Source organism: Rhinolophus hipposideros, assembly GCF_964194185.1.
Source record: "Rhinolophus hipposideros genome assembly, chromosome: 13".
In the NCBI taxonomy this organism is placed as follows: domain Eukaryota; kingdom Metazoa; phylum Chordata; class Mammalia; order Chiroptera; family Rhinolophidae; genus Rhinolophus; species Rhinolophus hipposideros.
In genome coordinates, this window is record NC_138059.1 from 59307257 (window position 1) to 59317287 (window position 10031).

A 10031-nucleotide genomic window follows, 5' to 3' on the forward strand; every position below is an offset into this window, starting at 1 on the left:
TGCTAGATGCTAAGAGTGGGAGAGGCAAGGCTTCAGAAAATCTTTAATAAAGAGAAAGGAGATTGGAAGATATATACAAATGATAGGCAAAATTGAACTCTGAAAGAAAATGTCAAACATTAAGTGCCAAAATACTGAACACAGTCTGGATCTAGGTAAGTTATAGCACTGATATAGGTAAGTGACTTGAAAATGAGTGGGAACAGAGGTGGCACCTTCAGAAAAGCAAACTTGACTTGGAGCTGAGCTACACCCCCCCACAACTAGATTGAAAACAACAAATTGACATGGAGCAGCTGATGGGTCTTGGAAAAGCATACTGTTCCCCAATGTTCCCCAATAAAAATTTAAAAAAAAAAATGTCATGTGAAAAAGAAGTATAGCACTTAAAAAAAAAAAAAAAAAACCCTAAGAACAGAAATGGACAAAAATAGGAAGGAACATCACAGGAGTTGATTAAATCAGGGGGTAAAAATTGAAGGAAAAGGCAAAACCATCTCAGAAATGAAAAGTCAATTACCACTCTCTGTCCAAGGCAGAAAAAATTCAAGCGGAATATTAATAAAGATCACTGAGGAAAGGAAAGAAGCAACCAAGAAAAAAAATTACATATGGAAGTAAAACAGGTACAAGAAAGAGCATGAAATGGAAAACAGGCAGAAAAGATTCGACATACGTATTACAAGAGTGGAAAAAGAAAGAAAAAAAAGCAGTGGAACAGCACTAGTGTTTCTAACAATAATCCAAGAACTTTGTGTAAATAAGGGGAAAGTGGTAAAAATTGACCTGAATGATCAGCATAGTAACATTATTGGACATTAAGGATAAATGAAAAATCATAAAGGCGACCAGACAAAATAATCAATTATGAGTGTAAGAATATTTGGAACTCACACTTTTTAAAAGCAACATAAAAAGGTAACAGTGGAACATCATTTTAAGAAAAACGCAAGTAAATTCTTAGTCAAGGATTCTGCATGCAGCTGAGCTATATTTCAAGTGTGAGAGCTATGGAAACACAGTTTTGAACATGCTGTAACTGAGGCGATACTGTTCTCCATGCCTTTCCTGGGAAACCAACTAGAAGATGAACTTTATCCAAACAAAAAATGACTGGAAAAATTCATCAAAATAACTGACGGGGAACATTTAATATGTTTAATGGTAAAGTTTAGACTAAAATAAAGCTAGGAACACAGGTCAAAGAATAGAATATAAACATATGTTCTGCCAGTTAGAAAGAATGCAAGTAAAAAATGAGAGGGGGACCAGCCCGGTGGCTCAGGCTCCATGCTCCTAACTCTGAAGGCTGCCGGTTCGATTCCTACATGGGCCAGTGGGCTCTCAACCACAAGGTTGCCAGTTCGATTCCTCGAGTCCCGCAAGGGATAGTGGGCAGCGCCCCCTGCAACTAAAATTGAACATGGCACCTTGAGCTGAGCTGCGCCCTCCACAACTAAGACTGAAAGGACAACAACTTGAAGCTGAACAGTACCCTCCACAACTAAGATTGAAAGGACAATAACTTGACTTGGGGAAAAAAAAGTCCTGTAAGTACACATTGTTCCCCAATAAAGTCCTGTTCCCCTTCCCCAATAAAACCTTAAAAAATAAATGAGAGGAAAACAGACAGGAAGGGAAAAAGAAAAGATCACTGTGTATACGTAATGTGTGGGAGTCAAAAGGTGCCATTTAAGAACTGACCAACCAAAGAGAAAAAGTTAAGAGAAATAAAGGGCATGATAAAAGGTATCAATATCTATACTTACACACATAGATATAAGATAGATGGATTGATGGATGGATGGATGGATGGATGGATAGATACAGAGATAGCTCAAACAGAGATACTACTGGGGAAAAGAAAAACTAGTGTAGCTTTTTGTAGTTATGTAAGACTGGAAAAAAAAACAACATTGAAAAATATATAAAGTACGTGGTCTGACTTTCCCATTGATTATGTGCTGAGTTCTTGATGATACTGGAGATCGGGGAAAGCTGAGTAGGAAGCTCAGTGTAACATTCAGTTGTCTTGCAGAGCACTGGGGACAAGCTTCCATTACAGGCAGGGAGCCTTCAACAAACACACAACAGGCATCCTCTTCAAGACGTTTGCCAGATTTTGAACTTGCAAAGTATAGGAACTAAGTTTAAAATCTGCATAAAGCAGAACGTTAAAGGCTGAGAAAAAAGAGAGTATCCAAGATATCAAGAAAAGCCCAAGCGGACCAATCTGGAAGAAAGGGGATTCCAGAGATGGACTGAATCTTACTAAAACTGCAGTCCAGCTCAAGACCTGATTTAACTGACTAGTCTTTCACTCTGTCGGACAAAAGACGGGAAGAATTATCACTGATGAAAGATATAACCTGGAGTCTCCACAGTTAAATACAATGTCTAACATACAATAAAAATTACTAAAAATGTGAAAAGGCAGAACTATGTAATAGTAATCTAAAAAGAAAAAGAAAATGGAAAACCCATAGATGATTCTGATACTTGAGTTATAAGACAAGCCTTTTAAACAAAATATGATTAATTTTAAATAAAATAGAGAAAAAGATGAGCAAAATGGATGAGAATTTTTCAGCAGAGAATTGGAATCTATAAATAAATTTTTTAACTGTAATGTGCTTTAAGAATAATATCTCCTTGTTCTGTGTAATGATTTTAACTCCAAGACCTTATACCATGAAAGGACCCAATTTTACTAGTATACATGTTCGTAAGACGTAAACACTGTAAGTTAGCTAACAAAAACAGCTAAATAAAATCCTTAATGCAATATGCAAAAGCTTAATGCAGTATCCAAAACAAAAATCAAAAGTGAGCACCTAGAGTAAAACACATTGAATTAAGAAAAAAAAAAAATCAGGGAGAAAGCAAAACACAAGACACTATTGGCATGTCAAAGAATAAAACAAAGAGCTAGAAACCAGTAAACAAACAAAGTAAAAACAAAACTGATACCTTGTCCTCCCTACTGTATTTAGTATTGGTATTTAGATGTGTTAAGTAAAATCTCCAGAATGACCTTTTGTCTTAGATCTGTTTAAGGACCACTTAAAATGGCAAAGTGTATTACTAATAACTTGCTTTTCTTAAATAATTCTAATATTATGATCATGTCTGACTGGGCCTAGGGTATATTTTTTCCCACCTTCAAATAGGACATATTCCCCTCTATGTATAGACCTATTAGTTAACTGGATATTCCATCCTAATTTTACATCAATTATTGACCTAAAAAAATTTATGTCTGAGTTTCTCAAGCCAATGTTTTACTTAAGGGTCAGGGCTGAATTTTCACCACTGACTGCTTTCATATTCTTTATTGCCTCTAGAAAAAACCACCAGCCACAATATTTCACTCCACATGCTTGCAGGCCATTGTTGCATTTGGAAATCTTAACAACTATTACCAAGCAGAGCCCTAGGTGCTGATCTCCTAAATGCTATAAAATACATGTCTATATCATCAACTGCCTGCAGATCATTCATAGCTTATCTAGCAGAAGCGTGTCTGATTGCACCCTAGAATTTGCCTAACCTCCTCTGAACTGCCCTGTTTACACATTTACTTTCCCTCCTCTGTCCAAGTTCTTCATAAGCCTTGCCATCAGAACAGTAAGTGGTGGAGTGGAAAGGAATCCTTCAGCATTAATCCTTGGATAGGACTGGGAAGTGGCAAAAAGCACTCTCATTACAACTGCTCTGGCCGCACTCTGTAGTCTGAAGAGGGTTTGAGGAGATCTCAGACGACTCATCTCTTCAAAGGGAGAGAGCAATACACTTAGTGAGACACTACTCAGGAACTCAACAGGGCACTAGAGGAGCAGGGGGAGGAGGAGGAGACAACTGAATAAAGGTAGGATCACTGTCCTGTCACAGACATCCAGAAGTTCATTCAACTCGCTCTTTACGCGTCTATTTCCATTTAGTGAAACCAGTAAATTTAGTGAAACAGGACATGCATTTCTGGGGGCAGGCAATGACTCATTAATCACAAAAGAAAGGGCTCTTCTCTAGTATCTTCCCAGGCAGGACTCTACTTACTAAAAGGAGAACCCATAGCCTTTGGAAAACCACCAACCAGATAAACAACTATAGCCTTTTTTAGCTAAACCCGGTTCTAGCTAGTTCTCCTCGGTTCATAGGAGGGTGGAGGGAAGCTGGCAAAAGCAAACCTCAAGGGTTTTCTCTTATGACCCTGCTGGAAAAGTGAAATAAACCATCCTAGAGCTGAGTAAGATGACAGCAGAAGTGTCTGGAATCTGGCTAGACTCTCTGCTCTGTCACTTCTATAAACATGTATTGGAATGCGTGAAACCAAGTATTTCCTCACTAAAGTCAGGAGGAGGCATTCTTTGTAAGTCCTTCACTTATTACGACATTCCCTAGATGGCAGGAAATTAAGGTAGCTTGCCCAGAATCCAGTGGGAATATATGTAAGGAAACAAAAGAATTAAAAGTTGAAAAATGAAAAACGAAATTTTCATACGATATTATATGTTTACTACAAATTAAAAGAAACAAAAAATAAGGATTAAGTGAGGGGGAAATTTTTTTAAAGTATAATACTAGAATTGAAACTCCAAAAATAATGTACAGAGTTATCATCAATCCATCCTACCCTATTTCCATACTTTTTTTTAATGAGGGTGGATCCTGGAAGCGATCTTTTGTTTTGCTAAGGGAGGGAGGTGGATATGAATCTAGAGAAACCCCCAAGGAACCCTGAAAGGCATAATGAGAGAGGAGGCAGAGAGAAAGAGAAAAGAAGAGCGGAGGATGAGGAGGGAGGACAGGGGAGGGAAACGAAGGGGAGGGGTGAAGAGGAGAGAGGAGGGAAGAAAAGTAGGGAATGAATGTAGACAAAAGAGAAAGACGGTTAAAACGTACATTGAGGTTTTACTGGGTGATCTGCAATATAGCTGTGGGGACAAAACCCCAAAAAACAGTTTCCAGGCTCTCGGCCTCACATAGAAAGGTGCTGGCTCGGGTAGTAAATGGCCATCAACTGTGATCAGATGCCAGCAGCTGTGGCTAGTTGGCCGTCAGCTGTAACCCATAAGCCATTGGCCACTAATATAACGGCTGTGGCTACGCTAGCAGAAAGAATGGGGGCTAGCAAGAAGATGGTGGCTGGCAAGCGCGGACTGCTGTTAGGCAGATTATGTAGATCCTGCTTCCTGTGTCTCCAGCCCAGCCGCCAGCGAGAATATATTGGTTTGACTCCCCTATCTATGGCTCCGTGGGTGTTCCTGTTTGGCCTCACCATGTCCTGCGTTATGTGGGGAGCAGGACCAGAGACCCCGCCGGACGCCCTGCGTGACAAATGGCGCACCGAGCAGGGTCCCCTGCATGACACTTTGTCAGCAGGTGTGGGCAAAAGAGAAAGGTATGTATTTGTTGGCTTTAGCAAACACACAGTTTGTCTTAGAACAATCTTTGGGATTAGAGTAATTTTGGTGGAATTTTGGTCAAGGTTCCATGAAAGAGTCCACAAAATCAGCATTTATTGTTGGTGCTGTTCTTGGAGAAACAGCTAAACCATCTGTTGTGCTCTGACTGTGATCTATAACTGAGAAGGTTCCTAGAGACAAGGCATTTAATCAGGGGAATTGTCGTGCAGGGTGTCAGGTGGGGTCTCAGCTCCTGCTCCCCACATAAGAATGCAGGATATGGTGAGGCCAAAAAGGAACACCCACGGAGCCATAAGTAGGGGAGTCATGCCACTATATTCTCGCTGGCGGCTGGATTAGAGATACAGGAAGCAGGAGCCACACTATCCACAACCTGCCATCCACTTCTTCTCTCTGCCAACCAACCCCACTTGCTAGCTGCCATCTGCTGTGCTAACTGCAATCCGCTCTTGCTAGCTCAGCCACCATCTTCTTTCCAACCCCTCATTCACTGCAGGCATAGCCACAGTAGTTATATTAGTGGCCAATGGCTCACTGGTTACAGCTGACAGCCAACTAGCCACAGCTGATGGCCATCCAATCACAGTTGATGGCCATTTACTACCTGAGCCAGCACCTTTCTGTGTGAGGCCGAGAGCCTGGAAACTGCACTCCTGGCTCTGTCCCCACAGGGATACATATAAGAACAAGCAGGGAGATGATTATCAGAGGTTGCATTAAGGAATAAATCCAAGACTTGAGACCAGACAGCAACCAGTCTAGTGGAGTCCAGAAAACTAGTGTGGAAAGGTCCTTCGATGATAGGGTCAGGACTGCAGTGGCAATGCGGTGAATTTCTTCATGAGCAACTTGAATGTTCTATTTATGCTGCAGAGATTAGAGAAATTTTAGGGAACAAACATTCAGCAGTGGCTTCCAAACACAGCATATGTCCCCCTTTCTGGGTGCCAAGATCAGGTTGAGTGTCAATCGGTTGAAGAGCACTGTGCGTTGAGACTTTTGAAGTTCTTGGGTGAGAAAATCTAGTTCTTTATCATATGATTTACAGTAATGGTTATCTCCTGTAGTAGCTCATGGAAGATGTGAGAGTTCCAACTCACTTCTTGAGTAGCCCATACTGCAGACATTCCCAGCCCAAAGGTGACTCAAATGTGATCAGATATAGCGTCAAGTCCAGGAGATCGCCTCCCAAGCTTTCAGCTTCCCATTAGGGGTGCTATCAGATCCAGCAGTGAAAGGAAGAATGCAGTAACATTTTGGTGTCAGCATCCACATTTTCAGGAAGCACAGTTAGGAGACCAATAATCGACATTGAAGAGCTCAAAGAGGAATTTAGGTAATTTAAGAAATTGGTTGGGCTATATATCTGGTAAGAAGTGACAAGACTGGTTAGGTAATGAGCCTGTCCGTTGTGTGTTCAAGCTATTAATAGGCTCTGCCTCCACAAATGCAATACACAGTTGGCATGTGGGGCAACTAAAAAGAATGGGTAATTCTTTGCCATAAGGTTCTCCTTTCTACCATAAAGAAGCTGGGAAAAGGGTATGGCTGTATGGGGACTATCATAATTGGGACTTTTCCATATGTAAAATTTCAGTGCCCCCAGATGGCAGCACCCCACGGTGAAATTTTTTGATATAAGGTTGCATTGTCTTCAGGAAAATGAATAGTTATAAGAGTTGTCAGCAGAGTTGGCAAAATAAAACATATGTAGACAGAAACTGGAACCTACAAAAATTCCCAGAGAAATTGCCAGAGAAATAAATATGACTTTTTCTAAAAGTGTTCCAGATTGGATATCAATAGTTGTTTATCTGATATAAAATATAGGAAGAATTCCTTAACATTGTGTGAGGAAAACAGCTAAACTAAGCTGTGGAGGTTTTAAGGATGGGAAGAAAACTTAAGGGAAAGATGGCTAAGCAGAAAAAAAAGGGTAAACAAAAGCAACCATTTTAAGAAAGATTTTTAAGAGTGAGTAATCAGTCCAGCAAAAGCCATTCGAAGGTTTTGAGTGTTCTAAATGTCGGTAAAATGAGAAATAGGGAAGAAGAAAATGTTAAGAAGGGAAAAAAAGAAGAGAAGGCATAGACCAAGGAAATTTTAATACCAATAAGTGATAGAAAAATAAAAGGAGGACAACAGGAAGTATACAAAGGGAAAATATGTAGGGAATTGAATATACAATGTGTAGGTCACTGCATCCTGGTGTCTTGGGTAGAAGAATACCACTTCCTCATGCCATTCACTTGTCTCAGAAAAGCAATCTGCATTATGTCATTATAGGGGAGGAAAAATTCTTTTTCCTTCTACTCTGCTAGGTTCTCTGACTGGTGCCCTGTAAATTTAGGCTGACAAAAGACAGATTGACAAGAAAAACAAATACTTTAGTAATGTGTGTTGTGCAGTGAATGTCATGTGGAAGAAGCCTCAATAAAGAGTAACTCAAAGGGTTGATTTAGATTTGGGACTGATATAGCATCTTAGCAAGGGAAAAATATATTTTTAGAGAAGTGACAGGACATCCCTTTCATATATAAGAAGGGGAAAGGAGACTGAGTAATTGAGGAATCTGAGTCGGAAAAGAGGATGAGAGGGTTTGAGGTTTTAAAGACGTGGAAAGAGTTCCAGTTAAGGGGTGTAGGGTAGGTCTCCTTAGTCATAGCATATAAGGGAGAGGCAATGGTGGAAGAGTTAAGGTTCCAGTTCTGGTGATAACGAACAACCCTAGAAACCCTCAGAATTGTCTTTTGGTCTTAAGAAGAAGGACATCGATCAGGGTGTTAATTCTTTTAGGAATGAAGTCTTTCCTTTGGGAGAGATATCATATCCTAGGCAATTGAGGGCTACTAATTGCATTTTATGTTTCGATATGTTTTGTCCCCTATGGGCAAGAGCTTGGAGTAAATATTGAGTGTTGACAACCATCACTGAGCAGAGAAGAAGGTCACATACATACTGAATTCAAGCGGGGCTCAGATATTTTCAGAGGATGGATGGGAGTTCCTCAAAGGAGGCTGGCCTGAGTCATGAGTGAATGAGACTGAGCAGCAGAGAAGGAAACTTAAGTACAATGTGGGGCTGTGTCTGACCACTCCCTGTTCCAGATCTCCCCTTTGCCCCCCCCCCACGACCTCAGACACATTGTGCTCTGAGAAAGGGCTGTGGTCACCGCAAGCTCTGTGGGGGGACACCTGCCAAAAAAGTTCTCGTTGGATGCAAAGGGAGCCCCTCATGAGAGCCAAATTTCAACAGGGGTTTATGCATTCAACAATGGTTCATGATCCTCCCAATTCAATAGGGGCCAGCCTGTGTGTGTGTGTGTGTGTGTGTGTGTGTGTGTGTGTAATTAAAAGAAGTGAAATTTGAAATCAACGAAAAAAATGAAAGTCAATTAGTTAAGATCCTTAAAATGGAGGAATGGATTGAAGTTTGAGCCAAAAATAAAGCCTAATAGGTAATACCTTATCATTGTAAGACAGCTAACATTTAGGATGAGAGAGAAAGGAAAGGGAGGAGGTCAACTCCAAAGGCTTACAAGCAGGCCGTTGAGGTCAGCCCAAAACAGTATGTCACTTAGCACAAGACCCTGTGGCTCTCACCCAGCCTTGCTATAGGAAACGTCCCTCACTCAAGTCTGCATTCTGTGAGTACTGAGCCTGTGCTAGATGCTGCTGGATACTGATTATACAAAGATGAGAAAGATGGGGTCTGAATTGGAGAGCACTTTCCAGCAGGGAGACCAGCGGATGAACAACTCAGTTCAGTATCATCAAGGCTGTACTAGACATCCGCACAGGGGGTCACACAAGTGGGAGGAAAGAACTCTCACTGAGTGGGTCACAGAAGGCTTCACAGAGATGACAAGTGAGCCGTACTTTGCAGATGAGCAGAGAAGGCCGGAGAGGGATGGAGCAGAGCAATAGATAAGAACAAAGGTTCAGAATAGAAAATACACCTTACATCCCTTCCCCTCACCCCTCCACCCCTTGCTACTGCTTCTGAGACGTCTTCTGTGGAAAGGGCGGTATTTTTCAAAGTGGTGGAAAGGTTGGCGTGCCTGAAGTGTAGGTGGGGTCAGGAGTCCTGCAACATGAAGCCAGTAAAACAGGTTGGGCCTGGTTTTGAAGGGCCTTGGGTGCCAATTAGCAATTTACCCGGCACAGGGCTGCTCTCTTGAAGTTCAGGAAATGAAATCTTACAGACAGAGAACTCTAGTGGCAGTGGAAGGGGTACGTACAGGCAGGAATAATGAGAAACTGGGAGTCCGATGAGGAAGCTATGGCAGCAGGTCAGATGGGAAATGATTAGCCTTAGAAACGGGTCAGGATCAGACATTTCCAGGTTGGACTGATAGAATCTGGTGGCCCTCAATCCCATGGCCTGTGGACTTGGGTCTATTAGGAGCGTGGTGGTGTGGTGGAGCATGTGGACGGTATAGCCAGGCCAGCCAAGTCAGTCTGATCCTGACATTTACTGCCTCCGTGATTCTGACCAAGGAGTGGATACTTTCAGAGTTCAGTTCTCTTCTGTAAAAATAGACACTAATGTCATCCCTTTGGGGGGTGGGGAGGTTGAGGAAGATTGAATAACACAATGTATGTG